Genomic DNA, 15110 nt, shown 5'->3' on the forward strand with positions numbered 1-15110 from the left:
TCCACGGGTCGCGCCGCTGTTCCGTGGCCATGTCGATAGTGGCAAGCGACGACAAATCGTAGGCGCAGTTCTCATCAGACAACGAAGAGGATGGCAGCGGTGAGCGCGAAACAGCGTCCGCGTCAGTATGCTTGAGGCCTGAGCGATATATGACACGAATGTCATACTCTTGGAGGCGAAGAGCCCAGCGAGCAAGGCGGCCGGATGGGTCCTTGAGGGACGCCAGCCAGCACAGAGCGTGATGATCAGTGACCACATAAAATGGTCGGCCATAGACATACGGACGGAATTCGCCGATGGCCCAAATAATGGCCAAGCATTCTTTCCGTAACAGAATAATTGGACTCTGCCTTGGTCAAGGTGCGGCTTGCTTACGCCACCACATAGTCTCGGATACCAGGTTTGCGTTCGGGGAGAACGGCGCCTATCCCAATACCGCTAGCGACAGTGTGATTCTCAGTTGGCGCATTCGGGTCGAAGTGGCGGAGGATGGGAGGCGAAACCAAAAGACGGCGTAAAGTGTTGAAGGCGTCATCACAAGCAGGTGTCCATGCGGAGAATTCGGAGCTGCCGGAGAGGAGCTGGATGAGAGGAGCAATAATAGAGGCGAAATTTAAGATGAAGCGGCGAAAGTAGCAGCACAGGCCGATGAAACTTCGTAGCTGCTTCAGTGATTTTGGGCGTGGGAATTCGGCAACTGCACGAAGTTTGGTGGGATCGGGAAGAATGCCATCCTTAGAAACGACATGACCTAGAATAGTTAGTCGGCGAGCAGCAAAGCGGCACTTCTTCAGATTCAGTTGGAGGCCGGCGGTAGCGAGACAAGTGAGAACGTCCTTCAGTCGGAGCTGGTGGGATTGAAAATCGGTAGAAAAGACTACAATATCATCGAGATAGCAAAGACAGGTTCGCCACTTGAATCCACGAAGGACAGTGTCCATGAGGCGTTGAAATGTGGCCGGGGCGTGGCAAAGCCCAAAGGGCATGACGTTGAATTCATATAATCCATCTGGTGTGATGAAGGCAGTTTTAGAGCGGTCACCGTCATCCTTTGGCACCTGCCAGTGGCCAGATCGTAAATCCAACGAGGAGAAAAAGTCGGCGCCCTGCAAGCAGTCCAGTGTGTCATCGATGCGTGGCAGAGGATAGACGTCCTTGCGCGTGATCTTGTTGAGCCAGCGGTAGTCGACACAAAACCGGAAGGAGCCATCTTTCTTAGGTACCAACACAACTGGAGACGCCCAGGGACTGTGGGATGGCCCAATGACACCACGACGGAGCATGTCGTCCACATGATCAGCAATTACTTGGCGTTCCGAAGCCGACACGCGATAGGGGCGCTGGCACAAAGGTGCGGTTTTACCGGTGTCGATGGTGTGCTCTACGACAGACGTGCGGCCCAAGTCAGTTTGAGGAAGGTCGAATGAAGAAGCGAAGTTCTGCAAGAGGGCGACAAGTTGATCACACTGCGCAAGTGGAAGATCAGCATCAATAGCATGTTGGAAAACGTCGGAGGGCGTCGAAGCGGTCGCAACATCGCAAGAGCACAGACTAACGTCGAAGGAGGGGGTTGAGTCAGCAAGAGTGGTGATATAACCGGGATCGAGCTCTTCAAGACGTCCAATGCATTCGCCACGGAGCCGGACTGCTGGGCAAGAAAATGGGTTCGAGGCGTAAAGTGCACTCTCGCCGTCTTGAATTTCGAGAACTGCGAACGGAAAAAGGAGGCAGGGATGACGGGAGGCGGCTTCGGAAGGTGTAAAAATCGCAGTCAAAGGAGTTACACACTCAGAAGACAGTGGTACGAGGGCAGCTGAAAACGGAGGAATGTCGGTGTCATGGGCGACGAGAAGTTTTGCAGTGCGGGGAGGGGTATCACAGAAGAGGGCATCACAGAGGGGGGCGAAGGCAATTTGCGCGCGAGCACAGTCAATAACGGCCTGATGAGTCGATAGAAAATCGTATCCGAGGATGATATCATGCGAGCAGTTCGGCAGAACAATACACTCGATGGGGTACAAGACGTCTTGAATGAGCACACGGGCTGTGCAAGATGCGGAGGGGTGAATGTGCTGTGATGAGGCGGTGCGGAGCGAAAAGTCGGAAATCGGAGTGGTCACTTTGCGAATTCGACGGCAGAGCGCTTCCCTGATGACGGAGACGGCTGCACCGGTATCGACGAGAGCGAGAACTGTGGCGCCTTCTACAGAAACTTTGATAACATTAGCGGGACGACACGCAGGACTTGAGGAATTTGAAACAAGCGCAGTTCTTGCCCCCGGAACTAGTTTCCCTCAACGGTGCTGGTAGGACGTCACAGCATTGGAGAAAGCGATCGGCGCCTAGGAGAATGTGATCGACGAGTGGCATAGGTTTGGCGATCTTGTGAGACAAATTGAGAACCAGGCGGAATCATTTGCGAGCGTGAGTCGGTATCGTACGGGTAAAGTCGAATGTCAGGCTGTGAAGGTTGGAGGCGCTGGCCACAAACGCGTGCAACATGGCCCGGCCGACCGCAGGCATAGCAAATCGGAAGGTTGTCCGTAGTACGCCAAGGTTTCATAGGATGTGGGCGGAACCTTGAGGGTGGGGCTTGGAACGAAGGCTCAGCATGCGGCGGTGAACGGTAGGCAGAGACCTGCACATAGGAGCCAGACGTGGGCGAAGGTGGTGGCCTAGCCGTTACTCTGGCATACTTGAGAGGTGCCGTCACAGGCGGCAGCACGGGGTTGGACGGCAAGACATCAGCGACGTGTTCTTGCACGACACGGCATATAGTAGGGGCCAAAGATGGAGCCAGTTCAGGAACGAGGCGGCCCGAGTCTTGAAAATGGGGAAGGAGTGAGAGTTGACGTGCGACCTCTTCACGAATAAATTCTTTGATCTGTTGATTCAGCGTGCTCCCTTCAGAAGCTGGCGAACCACCCAGGGCTAATGCGGATACGCCTTCGTCGCACACACTGGAGCGGCGCCTAGAAGAGCGCCGCTTGCGGAGCTCGTCGTAGCTCTGGCAAAGCTTCACGATTTCACTAACGCTGGTGGGATCTTTCGCCACCAGCATCTGGAAGGCGTCCTCAGTAATGCCCTCGAGGATGTAGCGGATTTTGTTCGCTTCCGGCATGGCCGGTCGACTCGTTTGCAGGGATCAACGATGTCTTCTATGTAGCTGGTAAAGGTCTCATCAGCGCGCTGAACACGATCGTGTAAACGTTGTTCGGAACGAAGCTTACGCACTACCAGGCGGCCGAACACTTCCGCGAAAGTCTTTTTAAATTCCGACCAAGATGACAGGTCAGCCTCATGGTTGCGAAACCAGAGGTTCGCCAAGTCCGTCAGATAGAATATGACGTTACTGAGCTTGTATGAGTCATCCCACTTGTTGTAGCTGCTTACTCTTTCATACGATGACAGCCAGTCGTTGACATCTTGATCGGCCGTGCTACTGAAGAGGCAAGGGTCGCGCTGGCGCACGACGCCAGAACACATGATCGTGGGTGGAACGGCCGGAAGCGTCGAAGTGGACTCGTCTTGCATGGCGGTCGTAGAGGGCAGTGTACGGCTTCGCAGTTCCAGTTTGGATGGGATCGTTTCCGGCACCTCCACCAATTGTAATAGGGCGTTTATTGACGCTCAGATGGAGAGCTGTGAGGAGAGGACCTTGCAATGGCGAGCCCAGCGTACTTCTTCTTTGTGTTCGTCGCACAACGCACTGGTGCATGTCGATGGCTGAAGTGCTGACTATCACAGTACAATATATATATATATATATATATATTGTTACGGACGACATCAACGAAGAAAAAGCGGGCAGTGGCGCGGACAGGAGCGCTCGCGCTAGGCCCGGCAACATTTTCATTAAACGTCATCTCTCTGTCCTCTGTTCTCCTGTTTTCATAGGCTTGCCGTATTGCAACATTTGGTTGGAGGTGCTGGTACTTCATCATCACCCTCCCATCCTGGTCCGGAGCATCAGCGGCCTGCGACTTCTTGCGCCGTTGGCGAAAGGTTAGGAGGCACTGCATGGCTGTTCCCCAGCCTGCCGGACCCAGCAAGACCTTACCGTTCCTCCGCCCCGTCCCCCCCGCAACGACCACAAGACACGACGAAGGAGAGACTGACCCGAGACGCCACACATGACCACAAGACACAAGGAGAGACCCGAATGACCTAATGTGACCCCACTGACCTGATGTTCCGACCAAGGACCCTATGACCCAAGACACCGCTACACTTCAAGACATTCTCCCCTGCCTATGCCATGCAGTGCGTGCCTTGGCCTCCGCCATCAAATCGTGGCAACGTGTGGCCCGAGAGTGTCCTGCCAGGGTTCATCACGAATCATCGTGCCGGCAAGCCATTCAATTCTTCCTTCTTCATCTTCTTTTTCAAGCATGTAGACACGCCCATCATCATGCCATGGGATCATCAACATCGTGCTTTTCCTCGTCCACGATCGGGACGATCGCTCGGTGGCCCCGGGTCACGTTACGGACGACATCAACGAAGAAAAAGCGGGCAGTGGCGCGGACAGGAGCGCTCGCGCTAGGCCCGGCAACATTTTCATTAAACGTCATCTCACTGTCATCGACCATCTCTCTGTCCTCTGTTCTCCTGTTTTCATCGGCTTGCCGTATCGCAACAATATATATATATATATATATATATATATATATATATATATATATATATATATATATATATATATATATATATATATATATATATATATATATATATATATATATAAAGGGGAAATGAGGGTGCTCGTTATTATGCATGAAGGAAAGAAGCCAACAGTCAGCGAGGCCTAGGAAAGCATTGGGGTTGTACTTTAAGCCTTTTTATTATTTTTTATTTTTGCTTCCGTATTCACAGAAATTATTATCGTAATCTGTTTAAGGGAAAGATAATTACACACAAAGTAGAAGGAAAAACAACGTGCCGATGGGGGGAACCGAATTCACGACCTCCGAATATCGCGTTCGGTGCTCTTCCAACTGAGCTACATCGACCGGTGTCAACCTGCTACTTTCTTGGCCATTAATGTTGTCTGTATACGAACCTTGAGAGTGTTCACATGCGCCAACCTCAACCATAGCGGTAGACGTAATGCGTCCTGTGTTACCGCCAGCGTCACGTAAAACCTGATCAAGAGCGAGGGCGAAAGCTGCGCTAGAATCGTTTTACGATACCTATGACTTCAAGACTGCCAGAACAGAGACCCCCGTAAGTTACAAACAGATAACTGAAGGGGAAATGAGGGTGCTCGTTATAATGCATGAAGGAAAGAAGCCAACAGTCGGCAAGGCCGAGGAAAGCATTGGGTATTGTACTCTCACTCTTCAATTATTTATTTTTTAATTTTTACTTCGGTAATCACATATATTAGTAATAAAATCTGTTTTAGGGAAATATATTTAAACACAAAGTAGAAGGAAAAACAACGTGCCGATGATGGGGACCGAATTCACGACCTTCGAAGGTCGGACGGCACAACGAGAAGAATGATTTTCGTGTTGTGCCGTCCGACCTCCGGCCAGAAATCTTGCACGCATGCCACGATGAGCCTTTGGCTGGTCATTCAGGAGTCACTCGAACATTAGCACGCATTCGACAAAAATACTTTTGGCCTAAGTTTCTTCCTTCAGTCAAGCATTACGTGAGAACATGCCGAGATTGCCAGCGGCGAAAGACACCTCCGCTGAAGCCTGCAGGGCCTCTTTAGCTGATACCTCCGGCAACAGCCCCTTTCCAGCAAGTGGAAATGGATCTTCTGGGCCCTTTCCCAACGTCCACATCAGGAAACTGATGGATAATAGTGGCGACGGACTACTTAACGCGATATGCCGAGACACAGCTACTTTTCCGTGTACCTGCTGCTCAAGCAGCTCAGCTTTTTCTTAAGACCATCGTACTACGCCACTGTGCCCCATCGGTTGTTATTACTGACCGCGCTACAGCCTTTATGGCCGAACTAAAGCAGGCTCTCTTCAGTCCTACCCACACAACTCATCGTAGGACTACTGCTTACCATCCGCAAACAAACGGACTGACTGAAGTCCTCAATAGAACACTTGCAGACATGATGTCCATGTACGTCGACGTTGAACATCGCACGTGGGATGAAGTCCTTCCGTGTGCAACTTTTGCATACAATACGGCTGAACAGGAGACGATGCGTCTCACGCCATTCGAGCTAGTCTACGGTCATCCCGTCACCATAACCTTGGACGCTATGCTACCCGTAGGTCACGGCGACGATGCCACCAACGCCTATGCGGACGTCGGCATATTTCTGCAGCGGGCCGAATTAGCGCACCAGTTCACACGGTGCAGTATTCAACAACAACATCGCGAGGAATATTTTCGTTTTGACATGCTGTCGCCATTAGAAAGTATTTTGTGCTGAATTTCCTGTTTATGCTTACTGATTGCAACCAAATGAACTACCTTTTTAATTTTATTTTTTATTAATTTGTGAATCTTTAGATGTCTTCTTCTGCCCCTTCTGCTTGGGCCGCAATATTGGCCTGCAGTATTTTCAAATAAATAAATTATACGTTACATCTGCCCTGCCCCTCTCTCCTGAACGTTATAAACAAGGCTTGAGAGCAAAGCATAAAATCCTCTTGCCCCTCCTTTAAGAAAATTAAGATCGCCTCGGAAAAAAGGGGGCCGCTTGGGCGGAGGGAAATTATATTTGGCAGGGCCCTGAAGAACAGACCAGGGCCCGTACTCCGAGTTGGCGTCGTTATCGCAGTGTCGCTATGTCCTCTACCTCGAGTCTTCTGATTGGTGAAACCGCCAGAATATGATGTCGCCACCTCTTCCGGTTCCGTAGTAGCAGCACCCGGTCCAGACATTTCGACTAATAAGATAATTCGAGGTCACGTAAGATAGCAATACTTACATAACTCGGAATACGGGCCCTGGCTCAAAGTCGTTACGTAAGGCGGAGTCCCATCCCACCGTTCTTGTTTGCTCTCTTCATACGTTCTGGTCCAATTTCTTATAGATGTTGTTCCATATATAAAGCATGTAACAATGAATGGGCACTCTTCCCAAGCTGATGAAGATGAGGCCCTGGGCTGCAGACTCATCGTTCTCCTCCTTAATGCAGCACTGTAGGTAAGCACTCCTTGTTTTCATCCCCTTTCTTCCAAAATGTTTCTCCAAAGCCTTGTTGTCTTCATACTGTGCTCCATCGGTTTGTATGTGTACTTATGCACAGCCAAGAGCGGCGGCTGCTCGCATTTCTTCCACTGTTATGCCGTTTTGCAGCCGGGAGCTAAGAAATGCCATAGACGCCGACTATTCGGCTTCGTCTCATTTTTACAAGAATAAACCGCAACACACTGCATGAAGGCAACGGAAAGCTGCAGGCGACTTGATGGTTCCCGGGCGTGCGGCAGTGCCGAGCCTTACAGCCCACGCTACTGCAGCGCCACCGTTTACATCCGGGACTTGTCGACGCTCGCTGCCTCACTGTATCGTATGGAGCGCCCCGGCTCCTGAACTCACTGCCCATATTCAAGAGCACTGTAGCGCAGTGAAAGCCCGTGGAGGCCGGCCATTGGGCACTGCAGTGTCCTCTAGTGCTGTCCCATCACAACGGGGGCTCACTGCAGTGGAGCGGGGCGTATACATTGCACGCAAGGCGCTGTTTCTCTATGGTGGAGTCAAGCTTGCTCAGGAGCACCTGTGTGTCTCGCCGCCGTACTCGATTCCACGTTCACGCAGTGCTCACACTACCACGCGAAATTGATGAGCAGGCAGCGCATGGCATTAGAGAGTTTTAGTACTGCGTAGTGAGCGCTACGTACGCACAGCCCATGTACTTTGCGGAACGCTACGCCACGGTCGCGTACATGCCACAGAAAGACTTTTAGTAGGGCGGAAGCGCGTACGTACGCAGGGGTCTGAAAGCTAACGCGACAAGCGCAGTGGCTTGTGCTGTGCCATTTCGCAGCCATTCAAGAACTGAATTTTCCAGCGCAGGAACTCCTGCTTCTTTGTTTTCCCGACAGGCGAGAAATGGAACCAATGCTGCAAAGGTGCTGATTTGGTTCGTCCTTCTTGCAGAGGATGAGGATATAATGAATAACTTTAACCGAATCGGAGCTCTACCCCCAGCAAACGTAGTAGAAAACGAAAATTAACAATACAACCCCGTGCAAATTTTAAATCCGAAGAAGCAAATCGATTTTCCGAAAAAAACAATGTCATGTCAAAGCAGTTTTCCGAGATCACAGTGCGCCTATGATGTCATCATTCAATGCAAAGTAACTATGAACCTCGGAGAATACACTGCAAAACTATACGAAGTCTCATTAGAGAAGCGGAGTATATTTAAAATGCCACGCAACGTATGCCGTAAAAGTCAGCACCATGGCCCATAGGCAAAGAAAACTTACCAAAATAATTTTCTGGTTTAGGCCAGCCCCAATGAACACGGCAGATGGTTAAAAGTTAGCGAATGTTTTGAAGAAAAAGTATGACAAAATATGCTACGGCTTTTTTGGAGCCAAACAATATTTAACGCGCCTCGAATAATCTGCGTTGTAAAAACCTACATACGCATGAAATCTAGCTGTCTGCTCTTCCGAAAGTTTCAGCGTTCCCTCTTAAAGGCGGCCGCTCATATGATACGAGCTTTTAAGCTAAAATAGTCATCACTCGGCACGAAAAACGAACCGTGCACAACAGCAGACGACCAACAGTCCGTCTACTCACACGAATGTCATTCGCGGTCGCCGGCGTCGTCTGCGATCGAATAGAGCGTCGGCTGCGCCGCCGTCTGCTACAATGGTCCGTTCCCTTCCGAAGTTTAAAAATGCCATTTGAATGTACATTTGTCTATGGGCTGCTTACTTTGAATGAAAGGTATCAAGAAAAATTAGTACATACGGAAGCTGTATACGAGAAGCTTCCGCGATTGGGAGAAGCCCCCAGCACATAGCGAGCGTGTGTGCGGTATGTACGGCTTCACAACACATGTTTTGGCGGTGTTTATAAATAGATTACCCGTGGAATGACTTAGCATACTTTGTCACACATTCATTCAAAGCACTCGCCAACATTTAATGATAAGCAGTCTCCATTGATACTGTACTAAACAAGAAAGATACTGCGGTAAGTTGTGTTTACATGTTTTCTAAGGTCCCTACCAGCCCGTACCCCTAAAACCCCTAAAAGTCACGCAATGTTATATAGATACTCCGCCTTTGAAATGGCATTTCATATTTTCACAGTCTGATCTAGGATGTTTGTAGTTGCTCTATACCAAAAACAAAATCATAGGTGCTCCGTGAAGACATAAAATGGCTTTGAAATCTTTCGCTTCCACATATTGTCGTGTTAAGCCTATACATTTCACCCCCAGTCTACGGCGGGGTCGCGAGCGCTCCATTCGTTTGTAAACACGGCGTTTGTCCATAGCTGTAAAGCCCACGGGAAACTTGGTACTTACTGCTTCAAGTTTCAAAGATCTTGGCGACGAAATACACCAGCTAGAGGTTGGAGCGTTCGCGCAGCGCCTTCATAGAAAACAATTTGTGCGTCGCATAAGTCAATCCGCGCCCTGTACTGCGGAGCAACAAATGGATTAGAAGTTTTTACTTCTTGCGAAACGCCAAATCGCCTGCAATGAAAAGAAAAGAAACGAGCAAGCGCTGCGTGTTTGCAGCTTATCATGCGCGGCCATATAGCCAAACGTGTCTGTCGAGCTTTCTCATACGCGAGAGCAACACGCAGGCGGTTCAGCGAACGCGCGCAGAGGTAGGGATTTCTGCGTACGCGAGCAACGTATACGCAGTACGCAAGGACCGTGCTGCGTAGGACGCATGCGCAGTAAGCAGCACGCAGACCGCCTACGTACGCAAGGGTTCTGCGTATGCCTACGTACGCAGTACTAAAACTCTCTATTAACCGCCGGGTCGATGTTGGACGCGTTGAGCTTGAAGATGTTCAGCACCATTTTTCATCTTCCCATCTTCGTCAGCATGATCTCCATATCTGGCTCGAACTTCGGATCCTAGGGCTTGTCCTCATCCTACTTCTCACTCTTCTTGCTCGACGAGGAGTCATCAGCTTTCGTCTCCTCCTTCACGGATACGTCTTCCTGCTTAACCGCACCGCTGATACCCTCCGCAGTCTTCATCTCGTTCTCGTCTCTCCGTCTCCGCCTTCCTCCTCCTACTCGTCGTAATGTGTCTTCATCTGACTCCGCCCAAATACTTCGGATCGCCTACCTCGACGCGCAGCGCATTCTATTGAAAAATCATGCACGTGCTCAAGCCGCAAGTGAAGCTGCTCCACCCCTTTCTTCCTTTCGACCCGGCGAGTTGGTCCTCGTTTGCCGCACCATCCGCGCAACTGTACGTGACTCGAAGCTATTATACCGCGGCACTTACCGTGTCGTTTCCCGCATTGGCGCCGTTATATACCGTCTCGAAGACTTGCCCAGCGTCACCCAGGCTGCTTGTACCGTATTTGTAAAGCATGTTTAAAACATAAAATGACATGTCTCCAGCGCCCACAGTGACCCAGAATTAGCAGCCACGTCGCGCTTATTGGTTCCAATGGCGTCGGTAAGCCCGCGATCTAATTCATATCTCAGCCGTACTATGCGGACGCATTGGGGATTCCCAGAGCCTTTGGTGGATTGTGGTAGCCAGCGAGCAGCAGCTGCTGACAGGCACGAAATGTCAGAACAACCCCAACAGCCACTGTGTTAAATGTGAACTGCCAGACAGAAATTACCTGTTTCCGGAGCGATCCCGTTTAATTGCAGCGACACCATGATCATCGAACGGCCTCCGCATACTTTAACTGGAAATTTTTTCGGACATTCCTGATTAGTGTGGTCTTGCGTTTGTTATCTTTCATTGGAATGGCAGTCTGTGTTTTCACGTGTATGTGGTCGGGTCGGGAACATTTAGAGTGGTCGGTGTCCCCCTCTCTTCCCCCTCCCTTTGGCGGAAAGATGTTACGATGCACGCGGGATACAAGCGGTGCGCCGGAAGAAATCGGAGCGCAGTGCGAGCCTGCGGTGCTTGTGCGTGGATGAGAGAGGGTGCAGTACAAAAATGGTTCGTCGGCAGTATCATCATCATCATCAGCAGCATGACTACACCCACTGAAGAGCGAAGGCCTCTCCCATATTTCTCCAATTACCCCGGTTCTGTGCTAGCTGCATCCACTCATCCGCCCACCTAACTTTCAGTCGGCAGTGTACCTGTGCCTATGTATTGGGTGCCTCCTACGCCGTTTTACATGTATATATATATATATATATATATATATATATATATATATATATATATATATATATATATATACCGGGTGTCCCAGCTAACTTGAACCAAGGGTTACAAAATAATGTGTTTGAGGTAGGTCAGTGAAACCAATTGCATACAACTGCCAGCCTGTTTGCGCACTACAGGTAATTTTTTTGTATTGCAATTACTTAATTAGCTAACTATGTTAATTTTTCTAATTTAGTAAATATTGATCTTAGACCAGAAATGTGAATTGGAAAGTTGTAGAGCACCTTCAGAAACCCCCATTTCATTAATTGCGATAAAGAAACTCTCACGTGTATCTTTTTTTCCGGGCTCAGAAGAAAGCCCGCGAAATGCAAATAATACCACGTGACTAGCGCATTTGTGCGCCGCGATTGTGGTGCTCTCAGTCGTGGTTTGAGCGAACGAAATTAGCTGCGGCCGTGTCTTCTTGGCCCCGTTAAAGCGGCAGGCCGATATCTTCTTCGCCCGCGTCAGACAGCCGGCCCACGTGACGGTGCAGTAGCAGCGAGAGCGGCGAGCCGACACCACCGACATTCTAACAAGGCTTTTGCATCACCTTCTCTCTCATCAGCGAACGTAACGACAAACGGATGAACGATAAGGTATCAGCCACTGAATCTGCGCATACAGGCAAAGGGGCGAGATGACATCATGTGACTCGACTAAAATTAGCGCTGCACCTTCATTTGCGGTTCTTTATCGCCATCCGCCTGTCGTGATGTAGGCTGCTGCAGTGCGCAGGCCTGGCCAAAATCGCGGTGGCGACGGGCGAGCTCGAGCTCGCTCGAACCATCGTCAACATTTCTGCCTGCCGCTGCAACGGGACCATCGGGTCACGGCTGCAGCTGATTTCGTTCGCTCAAACCACGACTGAGAGCACCACAATCGCGGCGCACAAATGCGTTAGTCACGTGGTATTATTTGTATTTCGCGGGCTTTCTTTTGAGCCCGGAAAAAAAGATACACGTGAGACTTTCTTTATCTCAATTCATGGAATGGGGGTTTCTGAAGGTGCTCTACAAGTTTCCAATTCACATGTTTGGTCTAAAGTCGATATTTATTAAATTAGAAAAATTAACATAATTAGGCAATTAAGTAATTGCGAAACAAAAAATTGCCTGTAGTGCGCAAGCAGGCTGGTAGTTGTATGCAACTGATTTTACTGACCTACCTCAAATGTATTATTTTGTAACCCTTGGTTCAAGTTAGCTGGGACACCCGGTATATATATATATATATATATATATATATATATATATATATATATATATATATATATATATATATATATATATATATATATATATATATATATATATATATATATATATACATGTAAAATGAATCATCAGGAGTGTAAAAACATAACGGTGGATTTATTTCGACATGTCGACTAGGGCCAGGCCTTTTTCAAAAATGAAGTACAGGAGGTTACACCCACCTTCTTAAAACCGTTCAGAGAGAGGGTGAAAAGGGGGATGGGAACTGGTGAGGCAGAGATGCTACCTTTTTAGGCAACAACAAACACTATACACACGTATACCAGGAGAGCGGGAAAAGAGGGGAAATGCCCGGCGTAGCACGTTTCCCCTTTAAAAAAACGAAAAAAAGGGTAAAAATGCGAAAAGGAGGAAGGGAAAAGATAAAAAGATAAAGGAGGGGTGAGGGAGGTTCATCATTCTAAAAAACAGAAAAAAAAAGCGATGTGCCATTTGTGAGCGACCGTGGAGCGACCGCGCCGCCGCCGGCCCCGTCACCGGTGTGGTCCGTCGCGGCGTGAAGACAAAAGCACAAAGTGTAAAAGCATCCAAAGTGGCTCCACTCGCCGCCGCACGTGATGACCGAAACAGAGCGGGGGGGGGGGGGGGGGGGGCGGTACACAGATTAAACCCACATGGTGAGGCTCGTTATAGAAGGAAATATGAGAGCAAATAACATGGATAAGTGAGCATGCCCCTGTTACAGCAACTCAACAGCAACAGAGGGCATTCTAGAAAAGCTTGGAAGAGGAGAAATGCAAAGCAAGCTCTAGAGGATTGTAAAGTGTAACATACAAATAAAAACAACATAATAACAAAGACTTGGATAAAGTTAGACAAGTTACATTTAAAGCACAAATGTCGCTCAGTGGAACAGTATTCGGCCACATCACAAAGTTGAACAGAGATAAATCTCAAATCTAGCGCCACACATCGATGTAGTAGTTGAAAAAACCTCACATAGAGGAAGGCCCCCATAGTTCAAAAAATTATTTCAAACAGCCATCTTGTGGCAGATCCATGAACAACAGCATCATGCGTACATAAAGGAGAGTCGCCAAGCAAGATATAAACATGACATTTATTACATGACATCTTGTTCGTTACCCTCGAGATCCGGATATGTTTAAAATAATTATTTGTCCGTTATTGTAGGGATGTTAGACCTGCCTGACAGGGCTCTAGTATGAAGGAAGGAAAGCTTTCCTACTGATTCGTTGATACCGCCTGCGACGGTGTTGAATTTATGGATTAAGTACGATTCACAACTTTCGCGGTCATAGTGTGTTTTGAACCCTGATTGGAGTAAATTAGCAGTGAAGTTATCGAATATATATGTCCAAATATATTGATATGTTTTGAAAGAAGGAGATTTGGCTGTGTTGTTGCATGTGACCTGTGGTTGTTAGCTCGAATTATGAATGGTACCCCTGTTTGCCCCACGTACTGAGCCCCGCAAGTGCCACGTTCTAGAAGGTAGATAACATTAGCGCTGTCACATGAGAAATTTTCTCTTATCTGATATGTGAAAACTGATGCTGTGAGTTTAGCAGAGGTAGCTGTTGCCATCATGGGACAGTTTGCATCTTGGTTTGTTGCATTGCGCGGATCTGCTGAACTTGCGTTTACCAACGGAGATGATGTGATCATATCATGAATGTTCCGTGCACGCCTGACGCAACGCGCGGTGGAGTGGGGAGCACTTTCTTCATACTTTTGCTTTGCAGGAGAATGTGGTGGTGTTTTTTGAGAACCGCGTTACCATTGGGAATAGATGCTGAATGAGTAAGAATCAAGTTAACGTTAGTTTCTGTTGGTGCCTGCTTTTGGGGGTCTATGAGTTGGTGTCGGTTATGTTTCGAAGCTTTCTGGACTGAATCGTCGATGACTGACATTGTGCGTTCCTGCCGTGTTAGGCCCACACGGAGTTGCGCACAATTTGACTTGAGATCTTCTTCTTTGGAGCAAATTCTACGGAAGCGTAAAGACTGGCCGAACGGAATGAAGGTATATATATATATATATATATATATATATATATATATATATATATATATATATATATATATATATATATGAAGGAAAGAAGCCAACAGTCGGCGATGCCAAGGAAAGCCGACTGTTGGCTTCTTTCCTTCATGTATTATAACGAGCACCCTCATTTCCCCTTCATTTATCTGCTTATATATATATATATATATATATATATATATATATATATATATATATATATATATATGTATGTGTGTGTGTGTGTGTGTGTGTGTGTGTGTGTGTGTGTGTGTGTGTGCGTGTGTGTGTGTGTGTGTGTGTGTGTGTGTGTGTGTGTGTGTGTGTGTGTGTGTGTGTGTGTGTGTGTGTGTGTGTGTGTGTGTGTGTGTGTGTGTGTGTGTGTGTGTGTGTGTGTGTGTGTGTGTGTGTGTGTGTGTGTGTGTGTGTGTGTGTGTGTGTGTGTGTGTGTGTGTGTGTGTGTGTGTGTGTGTGTGTGTGTGTGTGTGTGTAAGATGCCGAGAGGAAAGGTGATGGGATGATTTTCAAAGGAAGA

This window comes from Amblyomma maculatum, chromosome 4 (genome assembly GCF_055883805.1).
Source record: "Amblyomma maculatum isolate TAMU_Amacu chromosome 4, ASM5588380v1, whole genome shotgun sequence".
Lineage (NCBI taxonomy): Eukaryota > Metazoa > Arthropoda > Arachnida > Ixodida > Ixodidae > Amblyomma > Amblyomma maculatum.